Consider the following 14,955-nt stretch of genomic DNA (forward strand, 5'->3'; position numbering starts at 1 on the left):
AAGTTAATTTTCTAGGGGAGTCTTCATCGTGGGAATCCCAGGGGTTAAAACCTAATTGGTGTGCCCAGTGAGAAGAAGGTGTTGTGAACGTTATCCCAAGAGTGGGGATTGTTTTCTGTGGAGCCCCAGGTATCGCTCCCTTCCTCTCCCCTGGAAGAAGGAAATCTTAAAGCACCCCCTTAAGGCAGGCAGGTCTTTGCCAATCTCCAGTGGGAATTTGAAGAGGCTCAACTTGGCTGTGGGCTGTGGTCAATGGGCCAGGGGCCAAAGGGGATCTTCACTCTGTCCCCATGCTGGGTTGGCAGCAGAAACGTGGCATGACTTTCCCCTGGAGTTTCCACTGAGATTACCTCCTCTTCAAGTAATTAGCGTCTTTCCCACTGACCTCCTTATAGGCTTGGTCTCTTCTCAGTGAAGAGTGGGTTAAGACCATGGCCAATAGGGCATGCAGCGGCTGGCAGGGAGCTGGGGCCGAGGGGTGGGTCTGGGGTTTGGTTCGAGCTCATTCCTTGCTTTGCAGCAGAGCCTCCGAAGCGGTGTCTCTCTCCGCAGGGGTTGTCAGGGACGCTGGCGATGGGGGCAGATGATTTGGCTCAGCTGCAGCCAATGCAGGCCAGCCCAGGAGCTCCTTTCTGAGTCAGGCTGGCTGTGCGAGTTAGACCAGATGCTTGAGCACGGAGGAGTCTTCAGGGAGGACGGTGCATCTGTCATAGGGATCAGTCCTGTGACCCCCCCTATCCTACCCCACCCAAAGCTGGGTTGTTTCGCCTGCACCCACCCAAAGCGGCAAGAAGGGTGATTAATGAGCCTTCACAATCTGTGGCAGGGGAGGCACGTCCGGCACCTCCCCAGATGCCTTGTCGGGGTGGTTCTGCCGGCTCACTCCACTTGGCTGTAGCTTATCACATCCCAGCCGGGCTTATCCGCCCTGCCGTCTCCCCCAGCAAGCCTGTGCCCCCGCACGGCGCCGCGGGGCGTTAGGACCCGGAATCCTTCCCTGTGCCGAGGCTCTCGGGGATGCTGAAAGGAGAGGCATGAAGCTGACATGTTCAAAGGAACATACAAGGTGAAAAGGACACCGTGGAGATAAGAAATCTCTCTACAGATGTGACTAACAGGCTCCTCCTCGGGAGTTCACGTCCTTCGCTTCCCACCCTTCTTGCGCCCAGCTGGTCCTTTCCCTGGTGTTTCTCTCTGCCTCTCTGGCTTTTTTGGGGGGCGCTTGGGCAAAGAGGGTTGCAAGCAGCCAGGCTGGGCACTTGACCGGTGCTCAGGGCAGTGTTGGAGCCTGCTCCTGATTGCCTTTAAATTGCAAAAAAATGCCCAATAATAACTGCTTTTTGTCCTGGCCTGACCCTTACGGGCCGGGAAAGCAGGGGCTTCATCTTGCGGCTCCCTGGGCCACACCTGCCCTTCGGTTGCACGTTCCCATCCTGTCCTGCCGCTGCAGCAATGCAGGCTGGTTGTGCTTGTTCCACTTCAACACAAAAAACCATGGAAACCCTTTCCTTCCCAGTCACTTTGGTAAAAACCCTTAAGAAAAAGATACCTCTGCAGGTGGGGACTGAGCCGACGTGACCCTTTAAAGCATGTCAACCTTGCTGTCAGGGGATCCTTTTCTGGGGCAGCTCAAAGAAGTCCCGGATTTGATTGCTTTTAAGTGTGGGGCGTGTTTGCGTGCAGCTGCGTGGCGCGGCGCGCAGGGGGAGGCATTCCTGCAGGACAGGCCGCCAGTCCCCGTTGACTTAATGGGGAGCTTTGCCCACAGCGTAACATAGGCAAGAATTCGCTATTATGCCAGCGTGACACAGGAGGAGAAGCAAAATGCCTGACTTGAGTCTGTAACGTGTCCTTTCGTATCCACCACAAGTTCATCCCCGACGTACCTGCACGGACCCAGGGATGAACTCAGCGCTCCACATCGGACTCTCAGGTGGTGTTAGTTGTCTGACCCTGGCTACGGGCCTGCTGCCCTGAGTCTGCTTCGTTCTGGCTGACCTGCATCTCTGGGATAACTGGGGAGGACGGAGCCCAGAAGGAGCAGATACTAGGAGCAAACTGAGCTAAAAGCCCGTGCCCCACTCTGCAGGCTCAGAGTATGTGCACATTAAACCCCCGGGCTTAACTCGCCGCGCTGTCTGTAACGGAGCAGAGCGCAGAATCGACCACTTAGGATACAGAACAGAAGAACAACCACAGCACAGGGCGGCATGAATGCTTCGCCCCGGTCTTCTGCACGTTATGAAGAACTCAACCGTTCTGGCGCTAACACCTGCATAAACAGTTAAGATCCTGTACAAGAGCCATTCCTGGAAAATAGCCCCATCTTGAAGACTTGCTTCAAAAGCGGCCAACAAGCCGTGAATTCCTCGTGTCCTGCGCCCCTGCGGCTCACAGCAAAGGCTGCGCATCCCGTTCCCTGCCTTGCTGCTTTCTTCTTCCTTGAGAACAAATTCCCCGGTGAGGCAGAGCTCCCAAAAATAAAAGGGTCCTGACCGTGGGCAAAAGGGCGACAGCAAACCCCTTTGCTGAGGGTTGGGTTTCGCTGCTCAACGTGTCCTTCCTTTGAGGGGGAAGATCGTGCTTCTGCGGGGGGGCCTTTCGTTGCTGTCGAGATGCCCTCCTTTCTGCCCCCCCGGCTGCTCTGTGTCCCTGCCTCCCCCGTGACCTGGTTTGCAAAGCCCTCTCGTCTCGTGTGACACGGACTGGATCTGTTTCCATGTGCGGTTTCAAAAGAGCAGAGCTCCTTTCCTCCGAGGAGGCGAGCGAAAGACCCCCCCCCCCCCGGCTTGTCCCACTGGGCCCCAGCCCGTAGCGCAAGCGCCACTTTGATCTTCCCTGATCTCTCGGCCTGGCGTTGCAGGCGGCCTCTCAATATTTCATAATCCTTTGCTCTGGCAGAAGGTGGCGAGTAAAAGATAATCTCGCTCCAGCTCCCTGGCTGCAACCGTGGCTGCCGCCTCCTCTTGTTCTTCCTCCACCCTTTCGGCCCGCGCTCCCGCAGCGTCCACGGTGGTGGCCGTTGTCTCTGTCTTTGTCCTCCTGGGTGCTCTAGGCTGGCTGAGATCCATCCTCGTGTGTCACATCCCTGAACCTATCGGCTTTGGGGTGCTCTGCTAGCCTTGGGCGGGGAGGCAGCAATATCTGCTGTGGAGATAGGCCACGATCCTGCCAGCTGGACCCATGTAGGTCTTCTGGCGGGCCCGTGTGCACTGAGCAGGGTTGGGGGCAGACACCCCCATGCTAGGAGCTCTTGGATGTCATCTCCCAGCCAGGAGGTGCCTGTCTCCTCTTCCTTTAAAATGTGGGTAGGGAAAAGCCAGGGCTTCCCTATCGTGTTGCTCTAGACAGTAGGCGACCGGGTGCAGCGTGCTCAGCTCTGCTCTACCCCCAGCTCAGCCAGGCGACGAGGTCAGCTCGGTGCCCGCTCTCTCGGATGGAGCCACGTCGCTTGGGGTACGTCGGGCCCGGTGACGAGGGCCCCAAAATTCCCTGTTGGACCAAGCACCAGCTTTCCCCCGGGTCCAGTCTCCACATCTAAGACAGGACCACAGCACTGCCTACCTGAAGGGGCAGCTGGCCGGATACGCAGAATAAAGGTTGTGAAGTGCTCAGCTACTCTGGCGACAGAGGCTGTTGAATGCCACTGATTGAAACAATGGGACAAACTAGCGATCGGTGGCCGGGAACAGGCCTGGCCTCGCAGGGATTGGGACTGTGCGGCCTGATGAGGTCCCTTTCTGCCACCAGCTTCGGAGACCTGCTTGCTGCAGGGCTTTACTTCTTGGGCTGACTGCAGGACGTCCAGCCAGGGGACCGACTCATTCTGGCGCCTTCCCCCCTGCCCTTCACCTTGCCAAGAAGATGCTGCCACTTAAAAGATGAGCTTTCGCCAGAAAATCCACCAGAATTTCAGGTACTGACATTTGCATCCAGGACGTTTGCAGTTACTGTCCTGCTACTGGGCAGGGCCCTCCGCTTGGGATTCCCCCAGGCTGGCGAAAGGAAGATGCCGCAGCCTGCTGCTGGGACCCGCCATGGCCATTAGCAGGTGGCAGTACAGGGGCCAGGACACAGAGTCAGGTAGGCCCAGCAGGAGGTAGCAATGGATGTGCACTGGGGCCTATTCATTACCCGATGGTGATATATTGATGGCTGTGTCTTCTGCACCCTACTGTACCACCCCCACCCCGAGGATATGGGTTTTTAAAACTCTTGGCCCGTGAGCCCAGCTCATTTGTTCACGAGTAGAGAAAGTTCGTGTCTGAACAAGTTAGTCTATAGTGGGGGGCCAACCTTTTTACCAGGCATACCACAAATTAAGCCCTGTGCCCTTTCCGAGTACCACTCCAATCCTTGTCTCTTGCCCAGTCTGCTGCTCTGCTTTCTGCTCCCTGCTCTGCACTCCCTGTCCAATCTGCTCCCTGCCTGATTGGTTACTTTCCTTTCTTCTCCTTGCCCTGTGCTCCTTTCCCAGGCAGCTGCTCTGCTTTCTTCTCCCCACATGAGCTGCAGATTTACTCCCTAGTCCCTCCCTGATCTGCCATGTACCACACACAAATGCTGCCCATGACCCAGAACAGCCACCCTACCCTGCCTTTCTTTTGTCGGGGGCCTTTCTTGGGGTGATACCTTTTATTGGACCAGCTCCATAGCTAGCACAGAATTGGAGTTGGTCCAATGCAAGATACTTCCCTAAGAAATCCTTGCCTCTTGCATAATTCCTGGACCACCAGGGCTGCAACGTAGCCCTCCATTCTCTCAAGCGGTGGAGACTCTCGCCCAGAGCCACAGCCATCCCTGGTGCATAGGCCAAGAGGGTGCTTGGCACAGGTGCTCCCTGGGATAGGTCTCGCTGCAGTTATCATGTAGTGGAAAGCATCGCAGGTGCCTGGGGTCTATCCGAGTTGCTCTCAGGGTGTTAGGAAGGGAGGTGCTTTTTAAACCCTTGCTCCCTGCCCTCCCCAAATTCAGCTCACTTAAAACCCCCATCCAGAGTGTTTCTGTGCAGCTTTGGTTTTTGGGCTCGTGTGCATCCGGCCCCTGCCTGGTCCTCCTGCCTGCCTGCCTTCCCTCCGCTCTGCTCCGGCTGGGATAGCAGAAAGCAGGCTGCCTGCCGTAGCCCCTGCAGGGCTGAAGGGAGCAGAAAACTTGTTTTGACTGGTACCTTATCAAGCAGACGTGCAGGGATCTCTGGGCACCCATAGCAACAGGCTTCTTGCAAAAATGTGCTGGAGGATTTTGTTTTAATTCTTTCCCCCCCCCCCCCGGTGAAAGAAGGAGGGAGGGAGGAAGCCTTAACTTTGGATGGTTCCAGGAGTGAATTAGAGAAAGCAAATTCCACTCGTAAGGCGCTAGAAAGGGACCGAGTTGGGAGGATGAGGCTCCGAACCAGAGTTGTCTGCAGCCAGGAGATGGCTGAGTCCTGCCACGCTCTGTGTGTGTGTGTGTATTTGCTTGCAAGTGCTTGTGTTTGTGCGTGTGTATATGTGTGTGCATGCACGTGTGCACTGGCTTTCAACCAGCAGGATTCAAGGGTCAAAAGCTCCTTAAGCCCAAGCCCAGCTGAGTCGCCTGTGGCTCCCCGAGTGCTGGCAGCAGGAGGAGGGAGCTGTGGCCCCAGAACCTGGCACGGCTGCGCCCGCTGCGTGCAGGGGGTCAGCTCCCAGTTACCGGGCCATGCTGGCTGGCTTCCAGCACGTGGGCAGCGGTATCTTGGGCATGCCCATCTGCCCAGCCACGGTTGGCCACTTTCACCGGGGCTCGGGCATCCATCGAGGACGCAGCCATGCTGCAGTGATCCTGCCCAGTGCCTTCCCACCTGGCTCCATTAATTCATGCAAATAGATCATGATTAATACACCCCTGCTTCTGCCCCAGCCAACACCTGGGAAAGCTGAGAAATCACCAATGGGCCGAGGTTATGTTTGTGGTGAAGAGAGGAGTTCTGGTGTAGAAAGCAACAGCAATATAGGCTGGAGAGCTCCCTGTGGGACTTGACGGGGAGAAGCTGAGCTGAGCCCCACGGCTCAGCTCGTTCATCCCATGAAAGGAGAAACCACCCCAGTGCCTGCGCAACATGAGAAGGGCAAGTGTTTCTTTTCTTTCTTTGCTTTTTTTTTTTTTTTTTGCTTATTTGCTGGACTGTTGTTTTTCTTTTCTCCAAGGCCAAAGCTGCGATGGGAGGGATGGGACCCAAGCGAGGGAGATGCAGTTCAGGCGGAGTGACAGAGCCCTCGACTCAGCTGCAAATCTCCTAGCTGCAGCCAGCTTCCAAACGCCCGGCTCCAGTAGGGTTTCAAAGGACTTTTCTCCCCATATGGTGTGTATTACAAGCTCCTTTCTAGTTGTAAAGATTAATATAAAGGCTTTCCCAGCTCTCTCCCGCTCCAGTGACAAATGAACATCTGGGCTGAATGGTGCCCAGGTCCCTTACCCAAGTGTTTTTTTCATGAACAGTATCTGCTCGGCCGCTTCCATTTTTCATCCCAGTTCACCCCACTTTGAATGCAGTTTACAGTTCTTTTTAAACACGAAGCGGCCTGCCAATTACCCTCCTTCGGTATTTTTCTTCTCTCCCTGTCTCTCTCTTTTTCATGGTGTTTTCTTGCCTGGACATATATTAGAGCACAGCAAGATCTTTGAAAAGGGTCTGTTTGAATGCAAGCAAAAATGATTTTGCTTCTCTGTTTGCTGTGCTTTTGCAATGCAAATTTGACAGAAAAATAGCCACGCAAACTTCCATCTTCTGCAGTGGCGCTAATTTACCTGCAGGTAGCATGGATGCGATGTGAAATGCCGTGCACACAAATCACTGAGGATGCCAAACGCAACAATAAAAGTCCTGACCTCTGCCCCTCCGAAGGGCGGTGGGGTTGTTGTGCAGTGAATTCCAGTCGTGTCTCTGGGTCACAAATGGATTTAAACTCTGGAAGGTGGCGGGGATACAAAACGCCAGACCGCCCCATGCAAGCATTGCAGCAGAGGTACAAACCCCCAGCTAATACCGTGCCCAGCTAAGGGCAGTGATAAGCAGGCAGTGGTTTCACCACGAAATCCAGGGACAAGCCAGCAGAGAGCGAGTTTCGTCGAGATGTGTTCATGGTCCGCGTGAGCCTCATATTTCAGGTGTCTTGCTTGAAATACAGTTTTACAAAACCAAAGACCAACAGAAATGTTTCCCCAGGTTTGTTTGGTTTTTTTATATAACCCCCCCCCCATTGGGAAGCATTAAAAATACGTAGTTAAGATTTCCCGCAGCATTTGCAGTTCCTTGTAGCGTGGGCGCGTGAGATCTACTGCAGTGGTCGAGAAACTGGCTTTTAAACTGCAGTGAAATAGGGTTTCCAGTAGTTATGCCTCTCCAAGCTGATGAAACAGTGCAAAAATAAACAGAAGCCACACGAAGGAGGAAATGAAAGGAGATTTCAAAAATCCTGCCCAAGGTACTAATAGAAAGTCTTAGTGACAGAGGGAAGAATGATTGTTTTTGAATATTAAGCATGTGGAGCGTTTAAAACCAGGGCGCCGGACAGGGGCAGATCTGAGCTTCGGTGCACGCTGAATCCGAACCAAAGCCGTTCTCGCAGCCCCGGGACCGTGCTCTGCAGCAGTTTAAAAAGGGAGGCCTGAAGAGGAGCAGGGGAAGGCTACAAATCCAGCTTGCTGCAAGAGCTCAGATTCCTTCCTCGCAAATCTCATCCTTTCCCATGTAGGGCGAGATGCAGAAGTGAAAGGATTACTTAAAAAAACTCTAGCTGGGACAGTAAATAGCATTTGCCTTGCCTAATACGTATGAGGAGGGGAAGGGAGCTTGAGCCTCATTTCGGAGTCTTGCAAGCAAAGCATGTTTCCTTTGCAAACGGGCATAGAAGTGCCTGGTAGGCGAGCTAATCTCCGTGGCTTGTGATTCATAGGGGACACGGCGTGGGGTTCACCAAAATTAGTCATTGTCCCATCGCCTGGCTCAGGAAGGAAGCCGGGAGGGCGGATTCAAGAAGCCTTAAGGCGGCATGGAGAATAGTGTTCCCTGCTCAGACCCTAGTCCTACCCAGCAGGATTACAGTCAAGTTCCTGAAGTCGGGGGTGGGGGGGATCTGTAGTGCAAACAAACAAAAGAAATTTAAGAGGGGTGGGAAGACGAATCTGAATTCAGCTGAGCTGGAGTGACCAACAGACAAAGCCTGGCCTCTCAACCGAACGTGCGGCGCTGAAACCATTTCGAAGTGTCGGGGAAAGCATCTGCATCTTTGTCTTGGACTCCTTCCCTGCCTTGCAGCCTGAATCGAAACCTGGCTCGTTAACCACCGCCCCCCGCGCACACACATGCAACAAGACGTGTTGATTTGGAGGGATTTTGTGCCCCTTCAGACATTCCAGGAGAGGCTTCGTGTCCTGCCGCCACGTTAAAAGCAGTCTCTTAGCTGAGATGCTAATCATCGCAGGGGGGATGTGGTTGTCACTCCTCTTTTGGCTCCCAGTGCTCTTATTGCTGGCTGCAGGGTGTGTGTGCGCACATACACATACCCCCCCCCACTCCTCTGTCTACGCTGGGGGCTTCCAATGCAGGGGGAGGCCCCGACCTGTTAAAAGAAACAACCCCGTGAGTTATTCCCCATTTGTTTCCAGAACCTGGAGCGGGACCAAGCCGATCGGCTGCAGAGATAATTGCAGGAAGCAAAGTGCAAGAAGGAGATTTCAGCAACCTGGCGCACGGAGCCAGCCGGCGGCCAGTGCCTCGGAGGGGCATTGTGCAGCCCGGCTCACGTGGCCCCGGCATCCTCCCCTAGCACAGCTCATGGAGGCGATGGGGGAGCAGCTCCAACCTATGCCAGATGCACCAGCCATGGGAAAGAGCAAGGGGCTGCGGGAAGGCCTGGTCTCTGAACTGCCGGAGGGGCTGCAGACACCCCGACACCAAGTGGCGGGGAAACCCGAGTAGCTTCAGCAACGGGAGCCACGGGAGTAGCCCCGAGCCACGCTGAGTGTGGCACCGATGGTAAAAGCACAGTGCAGAGGCGCCCTGTGTGTAGCTTCGCGGGATGTTTGAGGGATGGACTGCAGCAAGTGCCTGAACGCTTCTCCTTGGGGGACGCTTTCCCCTGACAGCCATCACGCCCTCCTTAGGATGAGATTAGCCAGAGCTGCCTGACACAGAGAGATTCGAGGAGGAGGAAACAGACCCCAGTGTCTCCCAAATGTCCGTGCAAAGCCCCGGAGCAGAGGAAATAGCAGCCTCGTCCCAGGGACAGCACAACTATATCTAGCTCAAGATCCACCAGAGATAGCATGAAGGAGGGAGAGGCTTTGAAGGGGGGCATATGTTTAACTGCTTCAGCTGGTAACCCCTCAGGCCCGGGAGCCCTAGAAAGGGGCTTAGGATTTCTTTTTTTTCCCAGCAATCAGTGCCTGCTGCAGAAAGGAGCATTCGTCGGAGCAAGAGCAGACGCTTGTTGGAGGGGGCGGAGGGGAAGGAGCGAGCGAGCGCAGAGAAATTTGTCACAAAGATACAGATCAACCGCAGGTTTGGGCGGTTATTAAAAGCCGTTTCTAACCAAACAAAACCCCTCTTTAGGAGCCGATCCAAGAGCGGGCGGGGAAGGTTTCCCGCTGCCTTCCGCCGTGCCCATGCCGCCCCTTCCAAACAGCCGTGTTCCTGCTTGTTCCCACATCAGAGGCAGCCAGCAAATAACGTTGGGAGTTTTGTTCTCTTTCTTTTTTTTCCTGAACACCAGTAAAGGGCGGTGGGGAGGCGGTGGGACCGGGCGCCTGATCCAAAGCTCTGTGAAGTCGACAGAAAGGCTTCGCTTTCCTGCCCAGGGCTTTGGAGCAATCCCCAGGTGTGGTCTAAACTCTTTCCAGAGAGGGTCGTTGTTTTCCACCAGGTAACATCAAAGCTGTTTGGGCCCCCGGTCCGGAGGCCTGGCAGGTCTTTCCAGAGCAGGGGTTTACTGTAGAGCGATGGCCGTTTGGATGCCTCTACCACGTCCAGCTTAACGCAGGGGTCTTTGGATGCAGGTAGCCATGACCGTCAAGCACCCCACGGGACTTGCAGCTCCGAAGAAGAGACAAACCAGGGGGGAGCAGCTGTGTTTCCTCTACCTCTCAAGCCTCCCCCGGCGTCCTTCCTTCCAGTTTTGTCCATCGGTGCCTTTGATTAAATTGTAAGCCCTTCAGGGCAGGGACTCCCGTGCTGATGCACTGGGGACTGGTGCCTGCGGGAGCTGCTGCCCTGTTCATATCCTGAGACACTTGCTACGGCGGAGGTGGGAGGCTCCCCCGTTTCCTTGGGTCTCACGGGGAGCTGGGGAAGGGGGAGAGGAGGCCCAAGTGGAAGGGAGATCCTGGCTTCAGAGACTTGTAACATCCTGAATCCTGTGGTTAGAGGCGTAAAGGCCCTGAACATAGAGGTGGCTAAGCCAGAATGGAAATACAACGGGGGGGGCCCTTGTGTGGCTGGTTGCAGCCACGGCCCCTGGTCCGCCTGCTTGCGACCCAAGCCAGGTCCTAACGTAATGGCCAGAAGAGCCCCTGAATGGCCCACAGCCAATTCTCTTTTAATTTTTAGGGGAATCCAGGTAATGCTGAGGCTTATGAAGAGAGTCGGGACGCAGGCAGCTCTGCTCTGCCTTGACCTGCTGTTCTCCTGTGTCCGTCATTGCTTCCCCGCACTGCTGCTGGTATCGGGAGAGCTGTCCTCCCACCTCGGAGAGCCGGCTGGGGGGATGATGGGCTTGGTGGATGGGAGACACTAAGGTAAGGCCCCTGCTTATGTTGCATCCGGGCTGCCGGGGAAGGGAACCCTTTCCGCTCATTGCCATCTTGTTGTGGATTTGAACACGCGGGGAGAAGCTGGGTGAATCCCCTCCCTCTATTATGGGGGTCTTGGTCCCATCTGGTTCTCCAGGGGGCCAAGGAGTTGTTTCATGGTGCATGCACACGCCCTGTCTTGGTCTCCCACCAGAGAGCAGAAAGTGCTGCCAGTTCCCACTCGCATCGACGCAAAACCACGGTTGCTGAGCTGCTGTAAGAATCAGGTCCAAATACAGATTGAAGGGCCTCCCGTCAGTCGTCTCCATACGGAGAACCGGGCCTGGTCATTTCCATTCAGTAGGAGGGTTTTTCTGAATTAACATTTAAGTCAAATGACCAATCGACACTTTGGATAAAGGAAGCCTTTGTAAAAGCTGCGCTGCCCCAGCGGATACGACTGGATGGCGCCGCACAAACGCGGGGAGATGGTCAGAACCCATAGGAAAAAAATAAATGGCGGGGGGGGGAAATCAGGTCTATTTAAAAAAAAAAAAAAAAAAAAAAGTTTAATTTGAAAAGTAGAAGTCCCACAGACGTCTCTGGGGCATCTTTCTCCTTCTGCCTTTTTGGGTCCGCTCTCCAGGCTCCGGCAACCCCAGCCCCCTGCAGAACAGTGATGTCTCTGCAGCCTCAGTATTGATGCAGCAGCATATTTTTGTTCCAGGCGAGCTGGGGAAGGGAATATTTTCTGTAGCTTTGTGTTGCTGTGATTGTTCCAACTACATAAGTCTGGTTACAGGGCGGTTCTGGAGCTGATACGCGATCCGCCTCCCATCCTTGCCTGCATGCATTCTTTTCACATGACAGCTTTCCCCCATAATTTGGTATCTGAGTGTGCTGGGGCCCTGCCAGAGCTTTTTCTTCCTTTTTTTTTTTTCTTACTCAATCCCTCCTGATTGATTCTCCCGTTCAGAAAATCAAATGCCAAAATGAAAACACGAGATGAAAACACAGGGCTGCGAGGGGGGATGGGGAGGGAAGGAAAGCGGGGGGGGGGTGCAAAGGGGGCAGCTAAGATTGCCGGGAAAAAGCAGTGTTAAAGTAAATTGACCCTTTAATCTCGAGGTCGTCGGTAACCCCTTGCATTACTCCCCAGATGAAAAATCGCGGCTGTGGGGTTAGATCGGCAAACCGCAGCCCAGTGTCGAAGGTTGGGTAGATTTATGGTTTTTAATATTTGCACTATTGATTGCCGGGTTGTCTCAGGGGTTGTTGCAACAAGCACAATTACTGCACTTTTGACAGAGGTGGTGATTTGGAAGATGTCAAAAAAAATGGTCAGTGCCGAGAAAGCAGCTTAGCAGCAGTAATAAACCTCGGCAGCCTGCATCTGGGACTCCTGCCCCTACTTCCCCCCATGCCCCTCCGCCACCCTTTCCCTCATCCCCATGGCATGAGCTTGTGCAGAGGGGCCTGTCGGGATTGGGGATGGCTGCGTTAGTCCAATTCTGCCCCGTCTGCTTGAGAAAGCACTTTGGTCCTGACTTTAATCATTGCTCCTGTGTCCATCCTGGGCCTTTCAGGTCACAGAGGTGCCCAGATGCTTCCCAATAGCAGTGAGTTTGGAGGCCATCAGCTGGAGAGGAGAGAGTTGGGACTGCTTTCTTCCCAAACATAGCCGCCATAGGGCATGAGTTCAGGGGAAGTCACTCCTAGTCTAGTCCAAAGTAACGGATGGCTTTCCATTCTTCATGCCTGATCCATGGGTGACCGTCAATGTGCCACAGGTCTCTCTCCAGCAGTGGCTGTCACCCAGGGGAAGAGCTCCCTGGACGGCTGTGTATGAGCTGACATTCAGGCTGGCCTGAATCTGCCCTGTCATCCGCAAGCTCCTAAAACAGCCCAAGGCAAGAGGTTGTGGTTTGTGTGTGTGGGATTGTAGTAAAGATCTGGCAAGTGGAGTCTTCTCTGGGTTCAGATCCCAATCCAACCGCTGGCTGACACTATCCGTGGAGGGACAAACGCCCCTTGACTCCTAGTCACGGCAGCCAGAGAGCGGAGCCAGAGCAAGAACATCATGGGAACGCCAACGCTTGGGTCCGTCTCAAGCATCTGAGGGTTGTGAGTTCAAACGTGCTCGTACGGGAGAGGACCGTGCAAGCCCACCTTGTCCCTCGGCACCTCCTTGGGTAGGGGTCAATCAGGCAGCCTCAGCGAGCCCTTCAGACCCTGCCTGGCTGCTCGGTGGTGCTCCACGGGACCGCCGAGTGGGAACCAACCCAGGCTCAAATCATTATCCTAAGTCCAGGTGCCAAAAGGCATTGGACCAGAAGGAAGCCAAGCATTCAAGCCCTGGACAGCAGGAGAGGAGCTGTGCTGTTGCAATGACCTGGTCAGGAGAGGGACCCATCCGCTTGCTCTTGTCCAGAGGCTTGAGTGGCGATGGGGCTGGAGCAGCGGGGAGATGCTTGGGGCTGGATCTGGGTCACTGCGTCCGTCACCACAGAGCAAGGGTGACGACTTCTGGAAGGGCCGAGTCCAGCCGGCGCTTGGGGGGCTCCAAAGCAGAGCACAGACCGGGGCAGGACCCTTCCACCTTCTCCGTGCCGCCCTGGTTCCCAGGGCTCCCCTACAGTAGGCAGCTATGGTTATTTTCTACCCTGTATTCAGGCTGCAGCTGTTGAGCTGCCAGCCCGAGCAGTCCTGGCGGGCGCTCCCAGCCACCGGCCCTGCTTCGGGGAGGCTCCAGCCAGCAAGAAGCTGCTGCGAGGGTTTTAGCGTGTGTTTCTTTTCTCCTCCTTTCTGTATAAACAGACTCTGCAGTCGGGCAGGGCTGCGTCCCGGAGCCGGGAGCGCCCAGGAGGGGGTGCTGGGGATTACACTTTTCTTGTGCATTAGCTTGAATTCTCTCTTGGCTTCTTTCAGCGACCCGGTGGAGGCTTTTTAATCCACTTACCAATGAGTTGGGGGAATGGCTCCATTAGGAGCCGAAATCGCTGCCTCCATCTCTTCCACAGCTAGTGGAGGAAGGTATTTTATCCCCATGGTAAAAGGTTGTCTCTCTAATTGCGCAGCACGGCACAGAATATAACATGCAGGGGCCCAGGAGTGAAATCCGTGGCCCATCTACCCCAGGATCCTGCCCCCAACAGTGCTCGGTACAAAAGCTGGGGCAGATTAAGAAACCTCCCCAAAGGCAGTTATGAGGTTTCTGGTCTCAGGAAAAGTCTCTTGACCCCCGGTCCTTGGCGGTTGGCTTATGTCCTGGAGCAGGAAGGCCTGCGTCTTTCAAAGGGCTTGGCTTGGAAGGTTTTTTTTTAATCCTGGCTATTGCGACTCTGGCTGTTCTCGCTGGTTTTCCATAAGTGGAGGGTTGGTGTGTTTTGTTTTTTTTTAATACATATTGCAGATTCTTTGTGGGAACTGAGATCCTCAACAACAGCGTTTGGAAAGGACGTTGAAAGATGGAGCGAATCAGCCCCGATGATGAATATGGCGTTAGACGTGTAATAAAGCGTCTCGGTGTCGTTGCTCGTTATTCACTCCCTAGCTGTTCATGGGGAGGTGCTAAGCATTCAGACCCAATATTTTTGGCTCAGAGAAAGCACAAAGAACAACTGTGCCTGTTGCCTGCCTGCCTCCCTCTCCCCTTTCTCTCTTGGGGTTTTCTCCTGCTGCCCCTTGCTGTGGGATCCAGGCATCTCCGTGTGCTACGACGGCGCTAGCAAAGGGCGTCCTGGGCTTTGTGGAGTCCTATGCTTCCCCCCCGGTTTGACTTTTTCTGCGGAGCAGTAGGAGGGATAGGGCTGTACCTGCTGCCTCTGCCTTGCTCTCCTTAGCCAGGGTGGATGCATCTGCAGGGAAGCAGGGTCCCCCTTTCTCGTCACCACCGTGGACCATTAGGCTACAAACCCTACCCTGTGATGCTGAGGGCGGTGACAGCAGAGTGCTCCTCATGGAGGAGCACAGCGGGGCCCAGGAAACCTCCCTTTTATCCCACCCCCTCAGGGAAACCAGCAGTGCAGGCTGCTGGCAACACAAGCCCCTTTGGGCAGGGTTTGCATCCCAACCACTCGTATGGTTAAGGGCCTGCAGGCCAAGCCCTACGAGGAGAGATTAGAGAAACTGGACCTTTTCAGCCTCCGCAAGAGAAGGTTGAGAGGCGACCTGGTGGCTGCCTATAAGTTCATCAGGGGGGCACAG

General features: G+C 54.8%; 1 long non-coding RNA gene across 1 annotated transcript in view; it reads left to right on the forward strand.

Annotated features, from left to right (window-relative positions):
* Positions 1-10,182, forward strand: part of LOC109314702 — a 31,570-nt gene extending 21,388 nt beyond the window's left edge. Inside the window, exon 3 of the long non-coding RNA XR_002102342.1 lies at positions 8,629-10,182. This is a non-coding gene — a long non-coding RNA (uncharacterized LOC109314702). The remainder of the gene's footprint in view (positions 1-8,628) is intronic.
* Positions 10,183-14,955: the final 4,773 nt, after the last annotated feature.

This window comes from Crocodylus porosus, unplaced genomic scaffold (assembly GCF_001723895.1).
Source record: "Crocodylus porosus isolate Cpor-Errol unplaced genomic scaffold, CroPor_comp1, whole genome shotgun sequence".
NCBI classification, from domain to species: Eukaryota; Metazoa; Chordata; order Crocodylia; family Crocodylidae; genus Crocodylus; species Crocodylus porosus.